The following is a 22,559-nucleotide window of genomic DNA, read 5'->3' as shown; positions in this document are numbered from 1 at the left end:
TTAGAAATCAAAATGCTGAACTACAAATATTTCAGTATATGGATGATGTATTGTTGGCACACAAAGATAAAAACACATTGCTAGAATGTTATGCCACACTTACAAATTTATTTAAAAAAATTGATCTAGAGATAGTAACAGATGAAGTAAAATTAAATTTTCCAATTAATTATTTAGGAGTTCTATTATCCTCAACCATGGTCCGCCCACCAAAAATTCAAATACGAGTAGATCAACTCAAATCACTTAATGACTTTCAAAAGTTATTAGGAGACATGAATTGGATAAGGCCTTATCTAGGCATACCAACAGGAGAGTTGGGACCTTTATTTGATATCCTAAAAGGTCCATCAGATCCAAATTCACCACACATGTTAACGCCTGAAGCAAGAAAGGCATTAAAAATTATTGAAACATATATGGAAAATATGCATTTGGATAGAATTGATATAAGTTTGCCTTTATTATTTATTGTACTACCAACAAAAAAATATTCCTACAGGAGTATTTTGGCAAGAAGGTCCATTATTGTGGATACATTTATCTTATTCTCCTAACACTATTCTTACTAGGTATCCTGAGGCTGTAGGACAATTAGTACTCAAAGGAATAAAAACAGCAAAGGGAGTGTTTGGAATTTCTCCCAATAAAATTATTACTCCATATAATATGGATCAAATTGATGAGTTAGCTAATGAGTTACATACTTGGGCAATAATCATGTGTAAATCTAATGTTTCATTTGATAATCACATACCATCTAATCCTTTGTTGTCTTTTTGGTCATTGCATCCTGTAATTTTTCCAAAAATGACAAGAAAAACCCCTATCATGAATGCTCCAAATGTATTCACTGATGGGTCAAATAATGGTACAGCAGCAGTAGTTACCCCTGATCAAACTTTTACATTTTTAGTACCCAAACAATCAGCTCAAAATGTAGAGCTTAATGCAGTTTTACAAGCTTTTGTGATGTTTAAAGATTCTGTATTTAATTTATTTTCTGATAGTCAGTATATAGTTAATGCTATAGTATCCCTTGAAGATGATGGTAGGATTTCCCCTTCCTCTACTGTTTTCTCTTTGTTTTCTGCTATACAAAGTCTAATCTGGGACAGAAAAGATCCATTCTTTATAGGACATATCAGAGCACATACAGGATTGCCTGGAGCCCTTAGTTTGGGCAATGATTTAGCAGATAAAACTACACATGACATACATATTTTCTCTACACTAGAAGAAGCTACAAATTTTCATAAAAGGTTCCATGTCAATGCTAATACTTTACAAAAGCATTTTAAAATAACTAAGGAACAAGCTAGACAAATAATAAAACAATGTCAAAATTGTGTAACCTTTTTACCACAAGTTAACCTTGGAGTCAATCCTAGAGGACTGATACCTAACCATATTTGGCAGATGGACGTCACACACTTGCCAGAATTTGGAAAATTAAAATATTTACATGTTACAGTTGATACTTCTTCTGGATTTTTGATGGGCTCCCTTCATGCCGGAGAAAAAAACTAAAGATGTTATAGCTCATTGCTTACAAAATTTTGCCACTGTGGGCGTTCCAAAACAGTTCAAAACAGATAATGGTCCTGGTTATACTTCTACCTCTTTTAAACAATTTTGCTCATCATTTGGCATTACTCATATAACAGGAATCCCATACAATCCTCAGGGACAAGGCATAGTTGAAAAAGCTCATCAAACTATTAAAATGTACTTGTTAAAGCAAAAAGAGGGAATTGGAAAGGGGTATATATCCCCCAAAGATAAACTTAAAATAACCCTTTTAACTCTAAACTTTTAAAATTTGGATTATCAGGGCTTAGTACTGTGGAAAGGCATATGTGTCCAAAAAATGTACCTAAACCTAAGGTACTTTGGAAGGATATTCTAACAGGACATTGGAAAGGTCCTGACCCAGTGATTGTCTGGAGTCAGGGTTCTGTTTGTGTGTTTCCACAGGGAGAACAAGAGCCGATTTGGATCCCAGAGAAACTATCCGAAGCAAATTCTACAGACCAAAAAAAAGGTGATTTGACTCAAATCCATAACAGCTGATATCCAGAGCTCCAGTTTGGCTATTCTTACATCTGCAACAGTGATTAACCAGGATGCTTTTTTCAATATTTATTTTATTATTGCCTTTTCCCACATCATAAAGTTCTATTTTATTTTTGAGCTCATACAGACTTAGGTTAATGTTTTTCTGATAAGTTTTATTTTTTGTCTGTGGAATTTTTAAACATTGCAATGGAGATTTCACCTAGGTAAAACTACAAGGCCTTTACTATTGTCTTATGTGTTGTATGTTATGTGTGTACATTTCTGTTTTGTGTTGTATGTCTGTATGTGCGTATGTCCATATATCATATATGAGGAGTGCTCATGAATAAATGGATCTGATTTTTTTATACAAGTGATTTTAATGGTTTAATTTAGATTGGGTAAACAGCTGTTGAAAATTGTTTTAATATGTGAACAAATAAGGAGGTTAACAGATCTGTTTGTTTACTTTCAGCTTTCCTTTTCATTATATTTAATAATTCTGTTCAGGATAATGTAAATTGTTCACAAAATTGTTTTCTTAGTGGCTGTTGGAATGTTACATAATTTTTTTAGCATCATTGCCAGAACTCCTATCTTCATCCCAGTGCCAGTGAAGATAAAGATAAAACCAAACTACAGCTTCTTCGATAGTTATCACATCAAACTGTATAAACTGATGCATCAATGAATAATAACTCAACAAGTAATGCTCAATCAAGGAGTCGATTTACTTTGGGAGAAAATTGACATATTGACAGATTCCTCTGCTTTGAACTGCTTGCAGAACTTGCCTGGACTATGTATCACTTGTATGCTTTGTGAACTATCTGTTGGTGCAGCGAATTGTGGTAGTGCTGGAGTATTTTTGCTGATGGTGTCACTGGTGGTACAATTTTTCAAAGGAGCCCTCAATTGGCTTAGTGTTGTGGCATTTTGTATCCTCCTCCCTTCTACTAGTGATGGTCTAAAATTTGGGGGCCAACAGAGGTGAGGCAAAGAACCTCACCCCCCCCCACTGGTGCAAAGGCCTATCCACAAGTATGGCTGTATGCTGTACCGGTAGTCAGTGACGGGTATAATCCAATTGCAGTGGTACCAACCTAAGATAGGAGGCTGACACCAGAGGTCAGCTCATCCGATGACGGGTAAGGACCATATGTTGAATTGGACAACCTAACAGGCACTGTCCCTAAGCCACATTGCTTGTTGTTTAATTAAAAAGAAGGGGGGAGATGCTGAGAGCCACGGCCGAGTCTGTATGGCCCCTGACATTTTGTCAACAGTATTGGTTGACAGGCAAGGCATTACTATCCGCCTTGGCTGCTACTTTTGAGTTCTCGCGCTACTTTGGAGTTCTCGTGGGGATTCCCGGGAATTCCCAAGAGTTCCCATTGGTTGGGGAAGTGCAGGAGGAGGGATTTCTGGGAGAGATTTTTCTGGCTGTGGGGTGCTGGACGAGCCACGTGGCATTCGGGAGAATTCCCTGGGAGCTGTGTGAAGTGTTTTCCTGCAGTTCAAAAATAAAGTTTGTTCCTGCTTCAGTGGCTCATGATTTGTGACCAGCAAGACTGCGGCACTAAACCTACTCTAAACCTAATCCTAAATGTAATCCTCACCCTAACTCTGACATTAACCCTATGTCTAGCCCTAATCCTAATCATTTCCCTAGCCTTAACCCTAGGTCTAACGCTATAAGTTATCCTAATGATAACCATAACACAAATGCTAACCCTAGGCCTAACCCTAAACCTATCATAAACCCTAACCACATCCATTACCTTAAACCTAGTCTGAACCCTAAATCTAACACTTTTCATTACCCTAACCCTAATTCTAACATTAATGCTAATTTGAGCTTTAACCCTAAACCTTAACCTAACCCAAGCCCAAAGATTTGCTCTGACCCTAATACTACCCCAGCTATAAATCTGACCCTTTCCCTAAATGTAACACTTTAATTTGACCTAGCCATAAACTTAACACTAAAAATATCACCAACTATAAACCTAGACATGAATTTAGTCCTAGCCCTAATTCTTGCCCTAAACCTAACACAAAAACTAGCCCAATTCTAGCCTTAAATCTAGACTTAATCAAAACCTAAAAATAAACCTAGCCCTAACCCTAAAGCTAATCATAAAACTAGTCCTAACCCTAAGTAGAGCACTAAAACAAAACCGAGCAACAGGCCTAAAACTAACCTTAACTTAAACCAAACCCTAGCACTACACCTAGATCTAACCCTATCCCTAATTCAAGTCCTAATTATAACCTTAAAAATAACGCTGAACCTGACTTATATCCTAACACTCATCCTAGCACTAAAAACCGCCCTAAACTTAAATTACAAACATAAACTATCCCTAACCCTAAACTTAAACTTAAATTAGCCCCAGCCCTAATTCGAGTCCTAACCCTAACCTTAAAACTACCCTGAAATGACTGATATCTTAACACTAAACCTAGCTATAAATATCACCCTAAACATAAACTGAAACAAAACACTTGACCTACCCCTAACCCTAAACCTAATTGTAACCCTATTTCTTATATTATCCATTGCCCTAACCCTAGCCTTAAACCTCACACAAAAACTAGCCCTTATCTGAGCCCTAAACCTATCTTTAACCCTAACCATAAACCTAATCCTATCCCTATCCCTATCCCTTACCGGGAGCAAAAACTTAAACCTAATGAGAACCCTAGACCTATGCCTAATTATTACACTAACAAAATCCTAAGCCTATTAATAGTCCTAATGCTATATCTCATCCTAGCACTAATACTATCCCAAACTCGAACACTTTACCCTAACCCTGACCCTTATTATGACCATAACATAAATTCTAGGTCTATACCTGACCCTAACCATAAACCAAACCCTAACACTAGCCCTACTAGTAACCTTATACCTAAACCTAACCCTACCACTAGCTCCAGACCTAAACCTAAATTTAAATCTAGCCTGAACTCTAGCTCTAGACCTAAACAGAAACTTAGCACTAGCTCTAACAAAAACCTTTACCTAACCCGAACACTAAATCTACCCCTAGACCTAAACTTAGACCTAACTCTGGCTTTAACCCTAACTTTAACTCTGACAAAACACTAACTCTGCCTTTAGAGTAAAGCTAACTCTAAATATAACAAAGAGCTAATTTTAGGCCTAAACCTAGCCCAAAGCATAACCCTAACCATAACACTAGCCCTATACTTAACCCTAGCCCTCGCTTTAGTCCTAAGATAGCTCAAAGCCTAAACCTTACCCTAAACATAAACCAAGACCTATCCCTAACTCTCACATTAACCCTAGCCCACATCCTAAACTTAACCTAGCCCTAAACCTAGCTCTAAACCTACCCATTACCCTAACCCTAAATCTAAACTTATTGAAAATCCTAGCCCGAACACTAATATTAACCCTTACCCTAACCGGAAAACTAACCATAGACATAACACTAAAATTAACATACAGTGTAGCCCTAAATATAGATCAAACCATAAACCTTAACATAAACCTAAACATAATCATAGGTCTAATTCTAACCCTATCAAAAATTCTAACTCTAAACAAAAATCTAAACCTAACCTAACCCTATCCATTTCCTTAACCCTAACCCTAATGATAATGATAACCCTAGCCCTAAATCTAACCCTATCCCTAAACCTACCATAATTTTATCCCTAGACCTAACCTTAAACCTAGCCGTAAACCTAGTTCAAAACCTAATCTTTATGCTAAAATTAAACCTAAACCTAACCCTAACCCTAGTTCTAACACTAACTCTAACCCTAACTCAAGGCATATTCCTAACCATAACTCTATTTCTAACCTAAGCTCTAACCCTATCAATTACACTAACCATAACCCTTACCCTAATGCTAACTCTAAGCCTAACCCTAGCCCTATCACTAATGCTAAGTGTATCAACTAACCTAAACAAAACCTGAACCTTTAAACAAAACTTAACTATAACCTAACCCTAACCCAAATGCTAATTTGAGCCGTAAACCTCAATCATGACTTAAGGCAAATCCTATTCCTAATAATTCTTCAAGCTCTAAATTATGCCTTTACCCTAAATATAACCCTTACACTAGACATAGCCATAAGCCAAACCCTAAAACTATCTTTAACCATAACCCTAGACCTGATATTAGCCCTAACACTAATCCTAGCCCTGAAACTAAAACAAACACTAGCGCTCATCCAAGCCCTAAACCTATCCTTAATCATAACCCTAACCCCAACCCTAAACCTAACCCTAACTCTAACCCTCACCCTACATCAAAACCTAGCTAAAACTCCATTTTTTAATTGTAAATGTAAATGTAACATTAGGCCTAAGCTGAACACTAACCCTACCCTAATCCTAGCCCTAATTTAACCCTATCCCAAACCCTCAATCTAACTTTAGCCCTATCACTAACTCTAAATCACACACTAGCCATATGCCTAGTTCTAACCCTATCCCTTACTATAACTCTAACCCTGTCCCTAATCCTTGCCCTATCCTTAATCCTAGCCTAATTCTAGATCTAAACCTAACTATAAATGTAATCTTAAACCTAAGTCTAAGCCTAACACTAACACTAGACCTAACCCTAATTTTAATTGTAAAACTAGCACTAACCCTTACCTAGGACTAAAACAAAACCGAGCAATAGACCTAAACTTAAACCTTAACTTAAACCAAACCCTAAAGTAATAAAAGAACTAATCCTAGCCCTAAACGAGTACTAACCTTAACCTTAAAACTAAGCCTTACCCTGACTTATATCCCAAAACTCACCCTAGCTCTAAACATGATGCTGACCTTTAACCGAACCCTAACAGCAAACCTAGCCCTAATTTGAGTCCTAAATCAAATCCTAAAACTAACCCTTACCCTGACTCCTATTTAAAAATAACTCTAGCTCTAAATATCACCCTAAACTTAAATCTAACACTAACAATAGAATTACACCTAAACCTAACCTTAAAGCTAACCCTAATTGTAACCCTGGTTCTTACATTACCTGTTGCCCTACCCCTAGCCCTAAAACTAACACAAAAACTAGCCATAATCAGAGTCCTACACCTAACTTTAACCCTAATCCTAGCCTTAACCCCTCCCGCTAACACTAGCTCTAACCCTTACACTAACCTTAAGTAGAACACTAACCCTAAGGGTAAACCTAGTTCTATCCCTAATCCTCAGGCTAATCAAAACTCTCATCACATTAATAGTCCTAACTCTAACCCTCATTCTAGCTCTAACCCTATCCCAAACCTTAACCCTAACCCTGAACCTTTTTCTGAGCATAACGCTAACCTAGGATTAATCCTGACCCTACCACTAGACCAGACCATAAGACCTGCCCAACCAGTAACCTTGTACCTAAATCAGACCCTATCATTAGCCCTAAACCTAAACCTAATCCTAAATATAGCCTTAACTCTAGCTATAAACCTAAACAAAAACCTAGCCTTAACCCTAACAATAACCCTTAACTTAATGAAAAGACTAACCCTAACCATAGACATAAACCTAGACCCAATTCTGGCTTTAACCTTAACTCTATCTAACCTGAACACTGACCCTGCATTTAACATTAAACTATCTCTAAACCTGACCCTAACCAAAAACCTAAACTTAACACTAGACATAGCCATAACCCTAACCCTATAACTAGCCCTAATCATAATCCTAGCTCTTACATTACCCATAGCCCTAACTCTATGCCTTAACCTAACACAAAACCTATAGCAAATTCTGGCCTAAACATAGCTCTAAGCATAAGCCCAACATTAACCCTAGTCTTAACCTTAACCCTAAACCTAACCCTAGGCTTATTCTTAAACCTAACGCAGAGCCTAAACCTTACATAAATATAAACTTAGATCAATACCTTACTATAAACCCTAATCCTAGCCCTAACCCTAAACTTAACCCTTTACCTAAACCTAGATCTAAACCTACACCTTAACTAACCCTACAACTAACTGTATTGATAACCCTAGCATTAACCCTAATCATAACATAAACCCTAACCAGAAAACTAACAATAGACCTAACCCTAAAACTAACAATCTCCATAGCCCTAACCCTAGCTAAAAACTTAACCCATACCATAAACCAAAACATAACCATAAACTTAATATTAACCCTAAAACTAAATCTAACCCTAAACCTAAACATAAACCTACATCTAACCATATCTATTACCCGAACCATTATCATAACCCTAATGATAACCCTAGCCATAATCTTAAACTGAAACCCTAAACTTACCATAATTCTGTCCTTAGAACTAGGGATGAACCTAATCCTCTACCTACCTCTAGCTCTAACACTAGCTCAAAACCTAGCCCTTATGCTAAACATAACCCTAGCCCAAACCCTAACCCCAATCCTAGCCCTAATTCTAACCATACCATAGCCCAAACCCTAGCTATAATTCTATCCATTACACTAACGTTATCACTAAACATAAGCATAAACCTAGCCCTAACCCTAATTCTAAACCTAACTTGACCCCTATCTCTGATTCTAACCTGAAGCCTCAAAGTAGCCATAACACTTAATCAATCACTGAGCATTACCCTTGATATAACCATTAGAAAATGATAAGCCTAAGACTAACCCTAAACTTAAAACTAGACTTAACCTTAGCTCTAAACCCTCCAATACCCTAACCCTAACCATAAACGTCATTATTACCCTAGCCCTAATACTAAACCTACTCTAACACTAAATGTAACCCTAACCTTAGACCTAACCATAAACCTAACACTTGCCATAGTCATAACCCTAGCTCAAACTCTAAAAATTATGCTAAATTTAACACTAACCCTAGTCCTAAACCTAAACCTAACCCTAACCCTAACCTGACATCTAAACCTGTCCATTACCTTAACCCTAATGATAATTCTAATCCTAAACCTAGATCTAATCCTAAACCTAACCCTATCATTAGCACAAACCCTAGCTCAAACCCTAACCCATACCCTAAACCTAACCCTAGCCTTAACCCTAACACTAACCCTAATTCTAGCCCTAATCCAAAACATAACCCTAGCCCTAATCCTAGCTCCAACAATAACCATTACCCTAATGATAACCATAAACCTAATGGTAACCCTAGGCCTAACCCTAACCCTATCCATTACCCTAAATCTATCCTGACCCCTATACCTAACCTGAAGCCTAAACCTAACCTTATCCATTTCCCTAACTCTAACTCAAACCTAATGCTAATTTGAGCCATAACCCTAAATCTCAACCTAACCCAAACCCAAAACCTGACTCTGACTATTATAATACCCCTAGCTCTCAATTTGAACCTCACCCTAAACCTAACTCTGACACTAAACTTAGCCATAAATCTTACCTGAAAACTATCCCTAACCATAACCATAGACCTCATATTAGCCCTAGCCCTAATTCTTACCATAACCCTAACACAAATGCTATCCCCTAATCTAGCCTTAAACCTAGCCTTGATCCTAACCCAAAACCTAACTCTAGCCCTATCCCTGATTTTATCCCTTGCCCTAGTTTTGAACCTTGGTATAACCCCATCCCTCCTTCCAAATCTAACCCTAACTCTAACCCTAGATTTAACCCTTACACTAATCCTAGACCTGATCCTATCCCTAATTTATCCCTTACCCTACCACCAGTACTAAGAGTAACTAACTCTTGCCCTAGCTCTATTCCTAATTCTAACCCTACCCCTTACCATAACCCTAACACTTGCCCTAACCTTAGCCCTAACACTAGCCCTAGCCCTAACCCTAGAACTAGCCATAGCTCTAATTCTAACCCTATCCCTAAGCCTAAACCTCACACTAACACTAGCCCTAACACTAACACTAATCCTAAAACTAGCCCTAATCTAGTTCAAGCCCTAAACAAGCCGAGCCATAGCCCTAACCCTAACCTTTAACCTAAACTAAAACCTAACCCTACACCTAGCCCTAACCTTAGCCCTAATTCCAGTCCTAACATTACCCTAATACTAACCTTGAGCCTGAGTCTGACCTTACCATAACCCTAGATCTAACATCACCCTAAAAGTATACCAAGCCCTAAAACTAGAACTAACCCTAACTGTAACCCTAAAAGTAGCCCTAATGATAACTCTAGTTCTTACATTAGCTGTAGCCCTAATCCTAGCCCTAACCTAACCCAAAAACTAGCTCTAAACTGAGCCCTACACCTCGTTATAACCCTACACGTTATTCTAACCCTAGCCCTAACCCTTACCCTAAACCTAACTATAACCGTAAAATTGGCTTTAGAACTTAAACCTAATCCTAGACTTAATCCTAACCATAATCCTAGCCCTAACTCTAGCTCTAACCCTATCCATTACCGTAAACATAACACTAACCTTAATGCTAAACCTAGCCCTAAACTTGACCCTAATCCTAAACCTAGACCTGACACTAACCCTGTCACCCTAGACCTAATCATAGCTCAAACCCTAATCCTTACCCTAAACCTAACCCTAACACTAAACCTAGGCCTAACCCTAACCCTAACCCCAGCCCTAATCCTAACCATAATCCTAGCCCTAAACCTATCCATTACCTAAACATAAGTCTTACCCAAACATAGCTCTAAATGTAGCTCTAACCCCACCCATTACCCTAACTCTAACTATAAACATCATGATAACACTAGCCCTAACCCTCAACCTACTCTAAACCTAACTGTAAACTTAACCCTAGTCCTAACCCTAAATCTACTCTAACCCTAACTGTAAACCTAACCCTAGATCTAACTGAAAACCTAACCCTTGCTATAGTCCTATTCCTAGCTCAAACCCTAACAGTTACACTAAACCTAACAGTAACCCTAGTCATAAACCTAAATCTAACCTATCCTTTTAGCCTAACCCAAAACCTATATCTAATACTAACCTTATCCATTACCTAAACCTAACCTGAATCCTAAACCTAACCTTATCAATTACTCTAACCCTAACCCTAATTCTAACACTAATGCTAATTCGAGCCCTAATACTAAATCAAAATCTAACCCGGACTCTGAAAAAAAAAACAAAAACAAAAACAAAAACAAACAAACAAAAAAACACTGACTCTAAAAACACACCTAGCTCTAAACCTGACCCTTACCCTAAACATAACCCTTAAACTAGACATAGCCATAAAACTAACCCTAACAGTATCCCTAGACCTGACATTAGCACTCTATCTAATTCTTGCCTTAAAACTAACACAAACCCAAGCCCTCATCCTAACCCTAAAACTAGCCTTAATCCTAACCCGAACCTTAACCCTAGCCCAAACCCTAATTTCAACACTCACCCTAACACTTACCCTAAACCTAACCCTAACACAAGCCCTAGGAGTAACCCAAACACTATCCCTAATCCTAACCTTAAAATAAGCTGTAACACAAGCACTAAGCCTATGCATTACTCTCAACATAAGCCTAAACAAAATGCTAACCCTAGGCCTAACCCTATCCCTAATACTAACCATATACATTACTCTAAACCTAACCTGAACTGTAAACCTCTTTCCATTACTCTAACCCTAAACCTAACCCTAAAGCTAATTTGAGCCCTAAACTTAAACCTTAACACAAACCAAACCCTAATGCAGACTCTGACCCTAATAATTACCTAGCTCTATACCTGACCCCTACCCTAAACCTAACCCTTACAATAGACAGAGCCATTAACCTATCCCCAACACTATCAAGAACCAAAACCCTAGACCTGACATTAGCCCTAACCCCAATCCTAGATCTAACCCTAACACAAACCCTAGCCTTCATACTAGCCCTAAACCTAGACTTAATCCTAATCCGAACCCGAACCCTAGACCTATCTGTAATTATGAATCTCGCCCTAGCACTGAACCTAGCTATATAACCCCATCCCTTTCCCTAAAACTAAACCTAACCCTAGCCCTAACCATAGGCCTAACCCTAACACTAATCATAGCACTAATACTAGCCTTATTTGAACCCTAAACTTAATGCTACCCATAACCCTAGCCCTAAGACTAATTTTAACTGACAACTTAGAACTATATCTATTCATAACCCTATTCATTATTGTAACCCTCACAATAGCCCTTACCTGAGCCCTAACCCTAGCCATAACCCTAACAGTAGATCTAACCAGAACTCTAAATATAACCCTAAACTTAAGCCTAAACCTCATTCTACCACTAGCTCTAACACTATTGCTAATCCAAAACCTAGCCCTAATCCAAGCCCTAGCCAGAAAACAAAACTGAGCCATTGCTCTAACACTAAACCTTAACATTAACCAAAACCTAACCGATAAAGAGTCTTAATATGAGCTTAAATTCGAGTCTTAGTCCTAAAACTAACCCTCACCCTGACTCATAACCAAACACAAACCCAGCTCTAAGTATCACCCTAACCCTAAAACTAATGATAACACTGGACCTAGACAAAACTCTAACCCTAAAACTATCCCTAATCATAACCCTTGTTCTTAAATTGGCCTTAGCCAAACCCTAGCCCTAACTCTAACACAAAATAGCCCTAATACAAGCCCTAACACTAGATTTAACCCTAACCCTAAAACAAGCCCTAAACCTAACTCTAATCCTAGCCCTAACATAGCTCTAATACTATCCATTACACTAAGTCAAACCCTATTCATATTGCTAAATCTAGTCCTAATCCTAATCCTTAGCCAAACACAAACAATCACCTTATTACTAGTCCTAACACTAGATCTCATTCTAGATCTTACCATAACCCCAAAACTCACTCTAACCTTCACCCTTATTCTGACCCTAACACTAATTATAGATCTAAATCTGACCTTAAACCTAAATCAAAACCTAAAACTAGCCCTACCTGTAACTTTATATCTAAACCTAACCCTAACTCTAGCACTAGACTTAAATCTAATCCTAAATCTACCTATAACTCTAGGCTTTGATCTAAACAAAAACTTAGTCCTAGCTCTAATAATAACCCTTAACCTAAACCAAACATGAACACTACCACTAGGCCTAACCCTAGTCCTATTCTGGCTTTCACCATAAACACAACTTTAACCTGAACACTGGCCCTGACACTATCATTAAATCTAGCTCTAAACCTGAACCTAACCCAAAACCTAAAACAAATACCATACCAAGCCATAGCCCTAACCCTAAAACTAGCTCTAATAAAAACCCTAGATCTTACATTACACATAGCACTAACCCTAGGCCTAAACCTAACACAAAACTTAACCCTAATGGAGGCCTAAACCTACCCTAAGCATAAACCTCACCCTAACCCTAACCCTAGTCCTAACCCTAACCCTTACCTTAGTTTTAACCCTAGCTCAAAGCCTAAACCATAGTCTAAACATAACCCTAGCACTATCCCTAAACATAACCCTAAGCATAGCCCTAATCTTAACCTTTACCCTAGACCTAACACTAGCTCTAACCCTAGCTATTACCCTAACTCTAACCCTACCCCTAATAATAACCCTATCCCTAACCCTAACCAAAACACTAACACAAAATCTAAACCTAAACCTAGACCTAACCCTAAACTTAAACCTTCCCATAGCCTTAACTCTGACTCAAACCCTAAACCTTACCCTAAACCAACAGTAAACCTAGCCCTAAAACTAAACTTAAACCTAAACCTAACCTTAAATATAAATCTAAGCTTATATCTAACCCAATTTATTATGCTAAACCTAATCCTAACCCTAATGAAAACACTAACTATAACCCTAAACCTAACTTACTAAAACACTAAACATAACCCTTGTTCTAGACCTAATCCTAGCTCAAAACCTAACCTTTACCGTAAATCTAACCATAACTTTACTCTAAGCTAGGGTTAATAGCCCTAACCCAAAACCTAACCTAACTCAGCCCTAATCCTAACATAACCCTAGCCCTAACCATAGTTCTAAACCTATATATTATCCTTATGATAACCCTATTCCTAATTCTAACCCTAGGCATAACCCTAACCCTTTTGCTAAGCCAAAAGCTCTCCATTGTCCTAAACCTACCCTGAAACCTAAACCTTACCCAATTAATTACCCTAACCCTAACTCTAACCCTAATTTTTATTTGAGCCCAATCCCTAATCTTTAACCTAAAACAAACCCTAACTCTGATCCTGACCCTCAAAGTACACCTAGTTCTAAATCTGACCCTTACCCTAAGCTTAACACTTATACTAGACCCAGAAACAAATCTAACCCTAAATCTACTCCAAACTGTAACACTAGACCTGATATTATCCCTAGCCCTAATTCTAGACCTAACCCTACAACAAACCCTAGCCCTCATCCTAGCCCTAAAACTATCCTTAATCATAACCCTCACCCCAACCCTACCCCTAACCCTAATTCTACCACACACCCTACCTCTAAACCTAGCTATAACACCATACCTTACCTTAAAATTAACTATAACTCTAGCCCTAACACTAGGTCTGAGCTGAACAATAACCCTAGCCCTAATCCTAGCTTTAACTTAGCCCTATCCCTAAAACTAACTGAAGCCCTAGGCCTAAGACTAACACTAACTCTCACCCTAGCCCTGACCATAGTACAAACCCTATCTGTTATCGTAACCATTACCCTAGCCCAAACACTTGTCCTATAGTTAGAACTAGACCTAATCCTAAATCTAACACTAAATCCAAATCTAAACCTAACCCAAAGCCTAAGCCCTACACTAAAACTAGCCCTAACCCTAATTCTAATATTATAACTATCCCAAACCCTAAACCTAGGAGTAAAAAAAAACTGAGCAACAGCCCTAACCCTATATCTTAACTTAAACCAAATCCTAATACTGCACTTAGACATAAACCTAGACCTAATTCGAGTCTTAACCCTAACCTTAAAACCTACCCTGACTCTGACTCATATCCTAACACTCACACTAGCTCTAAAGACGACCCTAAACTTAAACAAAACCCTAACAGTAACCCTAGCCCTAATTCAAGTCATAACCCTAACCTTAATCCTAACCCTGACTCTGACTGATATCCTAACAGTCACCTTAGTTCTAAACACAGCCCTCACCTTAAACTGAACAATAACAATAACCCTAGCCCTTATTTGAGTCCTAAACACAAAACTAAAACTAACCCTGATGCTGACTCATATCCTAAAATAACCCTAGCTCTAAATATTACCCTAACCTTAAACCTAAACCTAACACTAGACCTACCGTTAACCCTAACCCTAAAACTAACCCTAATTGTAACCCTATCTCTTACATTAGCCAATGCCCAAATCTAGCCCAAACCATAACACAAAGTAGCCCAAATCCGAGGTCTAAACCTATATTTAATCCTGACCCTAACCCTAACACTAGCATTAACCCTAGCTCTAAGGCTATCTCTTAACCTAAGAAAAACCCTAACCCTAATGGTAACCCTAGACCTATTTCTAATTCTTAATCTAACCAAAACCCTAACCCTATTAATAGTCCAAACCCTAGACCTTATTCTAGCTCTAACACTATCCCAAACGTAACGCAAACCCTGACCCTTATTCTGACCCTAAAACTAACCCTAGGTGTAAAACTGACCCTAGCCCTAGAACAAACACTAACACTAGCCCTAGACCTAAACCAAATTTTAAATCTAGCCTTAACTCTAGCCCTAGACCTAAACATAAACCTAGCCCAAGCCCTACATATAATCCTTAACCTAACTCAAACTCTAACCCTTCCCCTAGACCTAAACCTAGTCCTAATTCTGGCTGTAACCCTAACTCTAACTCTAACCCAAACACTGACCCTTCCTTTAGAGTAAACCTATCTCTCAATATGACCCTATACGAAAATCTAAACCTAACACAAGACCTATACATAACCCTAACCATACAACTAGCCCTCAACATAACCCTAGCTCTTACATTACCCAGAGCCCTAATGCTAGGCCTAAACCTAACATAAAACCTAGAGCTAATCCTAGGCCTAAATCAAGCCTTAAGCATAACCCTAACCCTAACCGTAGCCCTAACCCTAACGTAATGCTTACCTTAGTCCTAATCCTAGCTCAAAGCCTAAACATTACTCTAAACATAAGCCTACACCTATCACTCAATATAACCCTAAATATAGCCCTAATACTAACTTTTACAATAGCCCTAAATCTAGCTCTAAACCTACCCATTACTTTAAACCTAAACGTAACCTTACTGATAATCCTAGGCTTAATGCCAAACCTAAACCCAACTGGAAAACTAACCATAGACCTAACCTTAAACCACACACTTGCTATAGACCTAACGTTAGCTTAAACCCTAACCCTTACTATAAACCTAAACATAACTATAGCCCTAACTCAAAGCCTAAAACACAATCTAACATTAAATATAGCCCTATATCTACATCAAATCATATACATTACCCTAACCCTAACCCTATCCCTAATGATGTTCTTAGCCCTAATCCTAACCCTAACCCTATGACAACTATAATCTAGAAGTAACCCTAGAAGTAACCCTAAACCTTACCCTCATCTACCCCTAAACCTAGCTCAAAACCTAACCCTTACACTAAACATAAACTTAAGCCAAATCCTAGGTTTATCCCTAACCCTAACCATAATTCGAGGCCTTTTCCTAACAATAAACCAAGCTCAAAACTTAGCTCTAATCCTATCCATTATATTAACCATAACCATTACCCTAATTTATACCCTAGGCCTCACTTTAAACCTATTGCTAACCCTAAGCCTATCAAGTACCCTAAACCTAATGTAAACTCTAAACAAATACCTATTATTAACCTAACCCACACACCTGAACAGTGGCCCTACAATAACATTAATCCTAGATCTAAACATGACCCTAACCCAAAACCTAAACCTAACACTAGACCTAGCCATAACCATAATTCTAAAACTAGCTCTAATCAGAACCCTAAATCTTACATTACACATAGCACTAACCCTAGGCCTAAACTTAACACAAAACTTAACCCTAATGTAGGCCTAAACCTATCCTAAGCATAATCTTCACCCTAACCATAACCCTACTCCTAACCCTAACCCTAACACTTACCTTAGTCCTAACCCTAGCTCAAAGTCTAACCCTTAGCCTAAACATAACCCTAGCACTATCCCTAAACATAACCTTAAAACTAACCATAACCCTAATGCTAATTCAAGACCTAACCCTAAACCTTAACCTCAAAAAAACTCTAACACTGACACTGACCCTAACAAATCCCCTTGCTCTAAAGCTGACTTTTACACTAAACCTAGCCCTTACACTAGACCTAGCCATTACACTAATCCTAAAACTATCCCCAATTGTAAACTTAGGCCTGACATTAGCCATGGCCCTAACCTTAGACCTAATCCTAACACAAACCCCAGCCCTTATCCTAGCCCTAAACCTAGTCTTAATCCTAACTCGAAACATAACTTAAGGCAAAAAAAAAAAAAAAAAAAAAAAAAAAAAAAAAAACTAACCCTAGCCATAATCAGCCCTAATTTGGTCCTATTCCTAACCCTAGCCCTAACCCTAGCCCTATGATTTACTCTAACTCTCACCCTAGCCCCATCCCTAGTTCTAATCCTATCCCTTACTGGAACCCTAATCCTAGCCCTATATCTAGCCCTAACCCTAGCCCTATCATTAGCTCTAGCCCTAACATAAATCTAATTTTAAAGCTAAATCAAACCCTAACACTAAGCCTAACCCTAAACCTAACCCGAACTCTAAATCTAACTTTAACCCTAGCCCTGAAACAAAACCGAGCCATAGCCCTAACCCTAACCCTTAACCTAAACCAAACCCTAACCTTAACCCTAACCTTAGCTCTAATTCTAGTTTTAAGCTGAAAACTAGAAATAACACTGACCCTGACTCTGACCATAATACTAACACTAGTCTTAACATCATCTTAACCCTAACCCTAAACCTAACACTAGACCTACCACTAACCCTAAACCTAAATTTAACCCTAATTGTAACCCTGGTACTTACATTAGTGTTACCCTTAACCCTAGCACTGACTTAACCCAAAACCAAGCCGTAATCCAAGCCCTAACCCGAGTTTTAACCCTAACCCTAATTCTAACCCTAGCACTAATCAAAACCATAACCCTAGCCTAACCCTAGCTGTAACCCTATCCATTGCCAAAACCATAACCCTAGGCCTTAACCTAACCCTATACCTAATTCTAAACCTATGCATTACCCTAAATCAAACCTAAACCCTAAACCTCACCCTGTCATTAGAATAAGAATAACCATAACGCTAATTTGAGCACTAACTTTAAACCTTAACCTATCCCAAATTCTAACCCAGAACTTGACCCTAATAATACCCCTAGCTCTAAACCTGACCCTAACCCTAAACCTAACCCTTACATTACATGTAGCCATAAACCTAACCCTAAATCTATCTTTAACCATAACCCTAGATCTGATATTAGCCCTAGCCCTAATCCTAGCCCTAACCCTAAAATGAACCATATCCCTCATCCTAGCCCCAAACTTAGTCTTAATCATAACCTTAACACTAACCATAGCTCTAACCCTAATTGTAACTCACACCCTTTCTCTAAACCTAGCTATAATGCCATTCTTTACCCTAAACTTAACCTTAATCATAAGCCTAACTCTAGACCTAAGGTGAACACTAAATGCTAGCCCTAATCCTAGAACTATTTTAACCCTATCCCTAACCCTAAATCTAATCCTAGCCCTTAGAGTAACTCTAACTCTCACAGTAGCCCTATCCCTACTTCTAATCCTATCCATTTCTGTAATCATAACACTAGCCCTAACCTTAGCCCTAAACCTAGCCATAACCATTGCCTAACCCTTATTCCTTGTCCTAACTCTGGATCTAACCCTAACTCGAAATCTAATCCTAACCCTAAGCCTAAGCCTAACATTAACACTAGCCCTATCTCTAATGCTGATCATAAAACTACCCCTAAACCTAACCCTTGCAGTAAAACAAAACTGAGCCATAGCCCTAACCCTAAATCTTAACTTAAACCAAACATTAACCCTACATCTAAACCTAACCCTAGCCCTAATTCGAGACTTAATCTTAACATTAATACTAACCCTAACTCTAACTCATATCCTAACATTCACCCTAGCTCTAAACACCACCCTAACCTTAAATTGAACCCTTATGTTAACCCTAGTCTTAATTCGAGTGCTAACCCTAACCCTAAAACTAAACCTGACCCTGACTATTAACCTAACACTAAAACTAGCTCTAAATTTGACCCTAACTTTAAACTGAATTCTGACACTAGAAGTTTAACCCCTAACCATAACCCTAACACTAACCCTAGAAACCCTAGTTCTTACATTAGCCATTGCTCTAACCTTAGCCATTACCCTAACACAAAAACAAGTTTTAATCTGAGTCCTAAACCTAGATTTAAGCCTAACCCTAGCCCTAAACATAGCTCTAATGCTATCCCTTAACCTATGCAAAACCCTAAACCTAATGCTAATCCTAAACCTAACCCTATCCTTAACCTAACCCAAACCCTAATCCTATTACTAGTCCTAAACCTAATCCTCATTCTAGCTCTAACCATAATCCAAACCCTAACCTTAACCCTAACTCTTATTCTGACTCTAACACTAATCACAGGTCTAAACCTGAACCTAAACCTAAACTGAAATCTAACACTAGCCCTACAGTAACCTTATACCTAAACCTAATCCTAACACTAGAGCTAGATCTAAACCTAATCCTAATCTATCCATAACTCTAGTCTAAACCTAAAGAAAAACATAGCCCTAGCCCTAACAATAACACTTAGCCTAAAGCCAAACACTAACCCTTCCCCTAGACTTAACCCTAGTTCTAATTCTGGCTTAATCATTAACCATAACCCTAAACTGAACACTGACCCTGACACTAACACTAACCCTATCTCTAAAAAGAACCCTAACCCTAAACCTAACACTAAAACTATACTTAGCTCTAACATTAACCCTAAAACTAGCACTAATCATAAAAATGTTCTTACATTTCCCATAGCCGTAACCTATTGCAAAACCTAGCCCTAACAAAAGCCCTACGCTAGATTTAACCCTAAAGCTAACCATAACCCTAACCTTAGCCATAACCCTAATCCTAAACTTAACCCTAGACCTACTCCTAAGCATAACACTAGCCCTATCACTAGCTCTAACCCTATCCATTACCGTAATGATAACCCTCATGCTTCTGCTAATCCTAGCCTGAACCCTAATCCTATCTCAAACTGTAACCCTATCCATTACTCTACACCTAACCTGAACTCTAATCCTAAAACTCTCATTAACCTATCCCTAACCGTAATGATAACTTGAGCCTTAAACCTTAAACTTAATCTAATAAAAACCCTAAACCTGACCCTGACCCTAATAAAACCCAAAGCTCTAAACCTGACCCTATCAAAAAAGCTGAACCTTACAATAGACCTAGCTATAAACCTAACCCTAAAATTCTCTCTAATTGTAACACTAAACCCTTGACATTAGCCCTAGCTCTAATATTAGTCCTAATCCTAACACACATCATAAATCTAACCAAACCATAACCCTAATTCTAATCCTCACCTAGTCCTAAAAGTAGCTATAATCCCATCCCTTAACCTAACCCTAACCCTAACCCTAGCCTTAAACTTAGGCCTAACCCTAACAGTAACCCTAGTCCTAATTCCAGCCCTAATTGAGCCTTATCTCTAACCCAACCCTAACTCTTGCTCTAAGACTAATTCAAACTCTCTCCTTAGCCTTATACCTAGTTCTAACACTATACCTTACCATCATCCTAAACCTAGCCCTAAACATAGCCCTAATCCTAGCCCTCTCCTTACCTCTAGCTCAAATAATGGATCTAAACCTAACTCTGAATCTAACCCTAAACCTAAGCCTAAACCTCACACTAACACTAGCCCTAATTCTAACATTAATTCTAAAACTAGCCCTAACTCTACTCCTAGCCCTAAAACAAAACCAAATCATAACCCTAACCCTAACACTTAACCTAAACCAAAACCTAACCTAACACCTAGTTCTAATCCTATCTCTAATTCTAGTCCTAACACTAAACTGAAAACTAATCTGGACCCTGATTCTGACCCTAACATTAAACCTAGCTCTAAACATCATCGTAACCGTAAACCTAATGCTAAAACTAGACGTAGCCCTAACTCTGACCCTATCACTAGCTCTAATCATAATACTACTTTTTACATTAGCTGTAGCCTTAACCCTGTCCCTACCCTAAACCCAAACCTAGCCTTAATCCTAGTCCTAAAACTAGTTTGTTTTATATATATATATATATATATTTATTTTTTGTTTTTGGTGGACACAAAATCTTTATTTTATTGGTATGTGCTGCTGAGGTTCAAACCCAGTGCCCCATGCATGCCAGGCGAGCATGATACTTCTTGTGCCACATCCTCAGCCCCTAAACCTAGCTTTAAAACTAAATGTAAACTTAATCCTAACCCAAACAAAAGCCCTAATCCTATACATAACCCTACCCCTAATCTTAGGTTAAATCCTATCCATTACCCTAATGATAACCCAACCCTTATGCTAACCTAACTGTATTCATTACATTAAACCACACCTAAATGCTAGACCTAACTTTGTCATTACCTTAACCCTAAACCTAATGATAATTCAAGCCCTAAACCTAAACCCTAACCTAACCCAAACCCTCACCTTGATCCTGACCCTAATAATAACCCTAGCTCTAAAACTGACCCTTAGTATAAACCTAACCACTACACTGGACCAAGCTATAAACCTATCACTAAATCTATCCGAAACTGTAACCCTAGACCTGACATTAGCTCTAGCCTTAATACAAGCCCTAACCCTAACACAAACACTAGCCCTCATCCTAGCCCTAAACCTAGCTTTAATTACAAACCTAAATTAACCATAGCCCTAACCCTAATACTAACCATTGCCCTAGCCCTCAACCTAGCTATAACCCAATACCTTATGCTAAACATAACCCTAACTCTAACCCTAAACCAAGGCCTAAACCTAACACTAACACTAGCCCTAATTTAGCCCTATCCCTAACCCTAACCCTTACACTAGCCCTAAGACTAACTCTAACTCTTATACTAGACTTATCACTACTTCTAACCCTATCCCTTACCATAACCCTAAACCTAACCAAACCCTAGTCCTAAACCTTGCCCTATCCATAGCCCTAACTCTAACCATAGATCAAAACCGAGCTCTAAATATAACGCTAACCCAAACAATAAGCCTAACCAGTATAAATATATTTATATGTAGACTCTGTGTCTAGAGATGTTGGCTTAAATTATTATTTATAATATAGTCATTAGTTTCATAAAAGGCATACCATATATGGTGGTTTATATAGAACTTAGGGTCATGGGTAGGATGCTATGTTAAGGGGGAAAAGATTGAGGGTATGTGATTAATCTAACTTAGCAAATTTGGAGGAGAACTCTAATTAATTGACAGGGGAATTTACAAACTCCTTATCTGTA

Source organism: Marmota flaviventris, chromosome 4, assembly GCF_047511675.1.
Source record: "Marmota flaviventris isolate mMarFla1 chromosome 4, mMarFla1.hap1, whole genome shotgun sequence".
In the NCBI taxonomy this organism is placed as follows: domain Eukaryota; kingdom Metazoa; phylum Chordata; class Mammalia; order Rodentia; family Sciuridae; genus Marmota; species Marmota flaviventris.
This window is presented reverse-complemented; position numbering follows the sequence as displayed.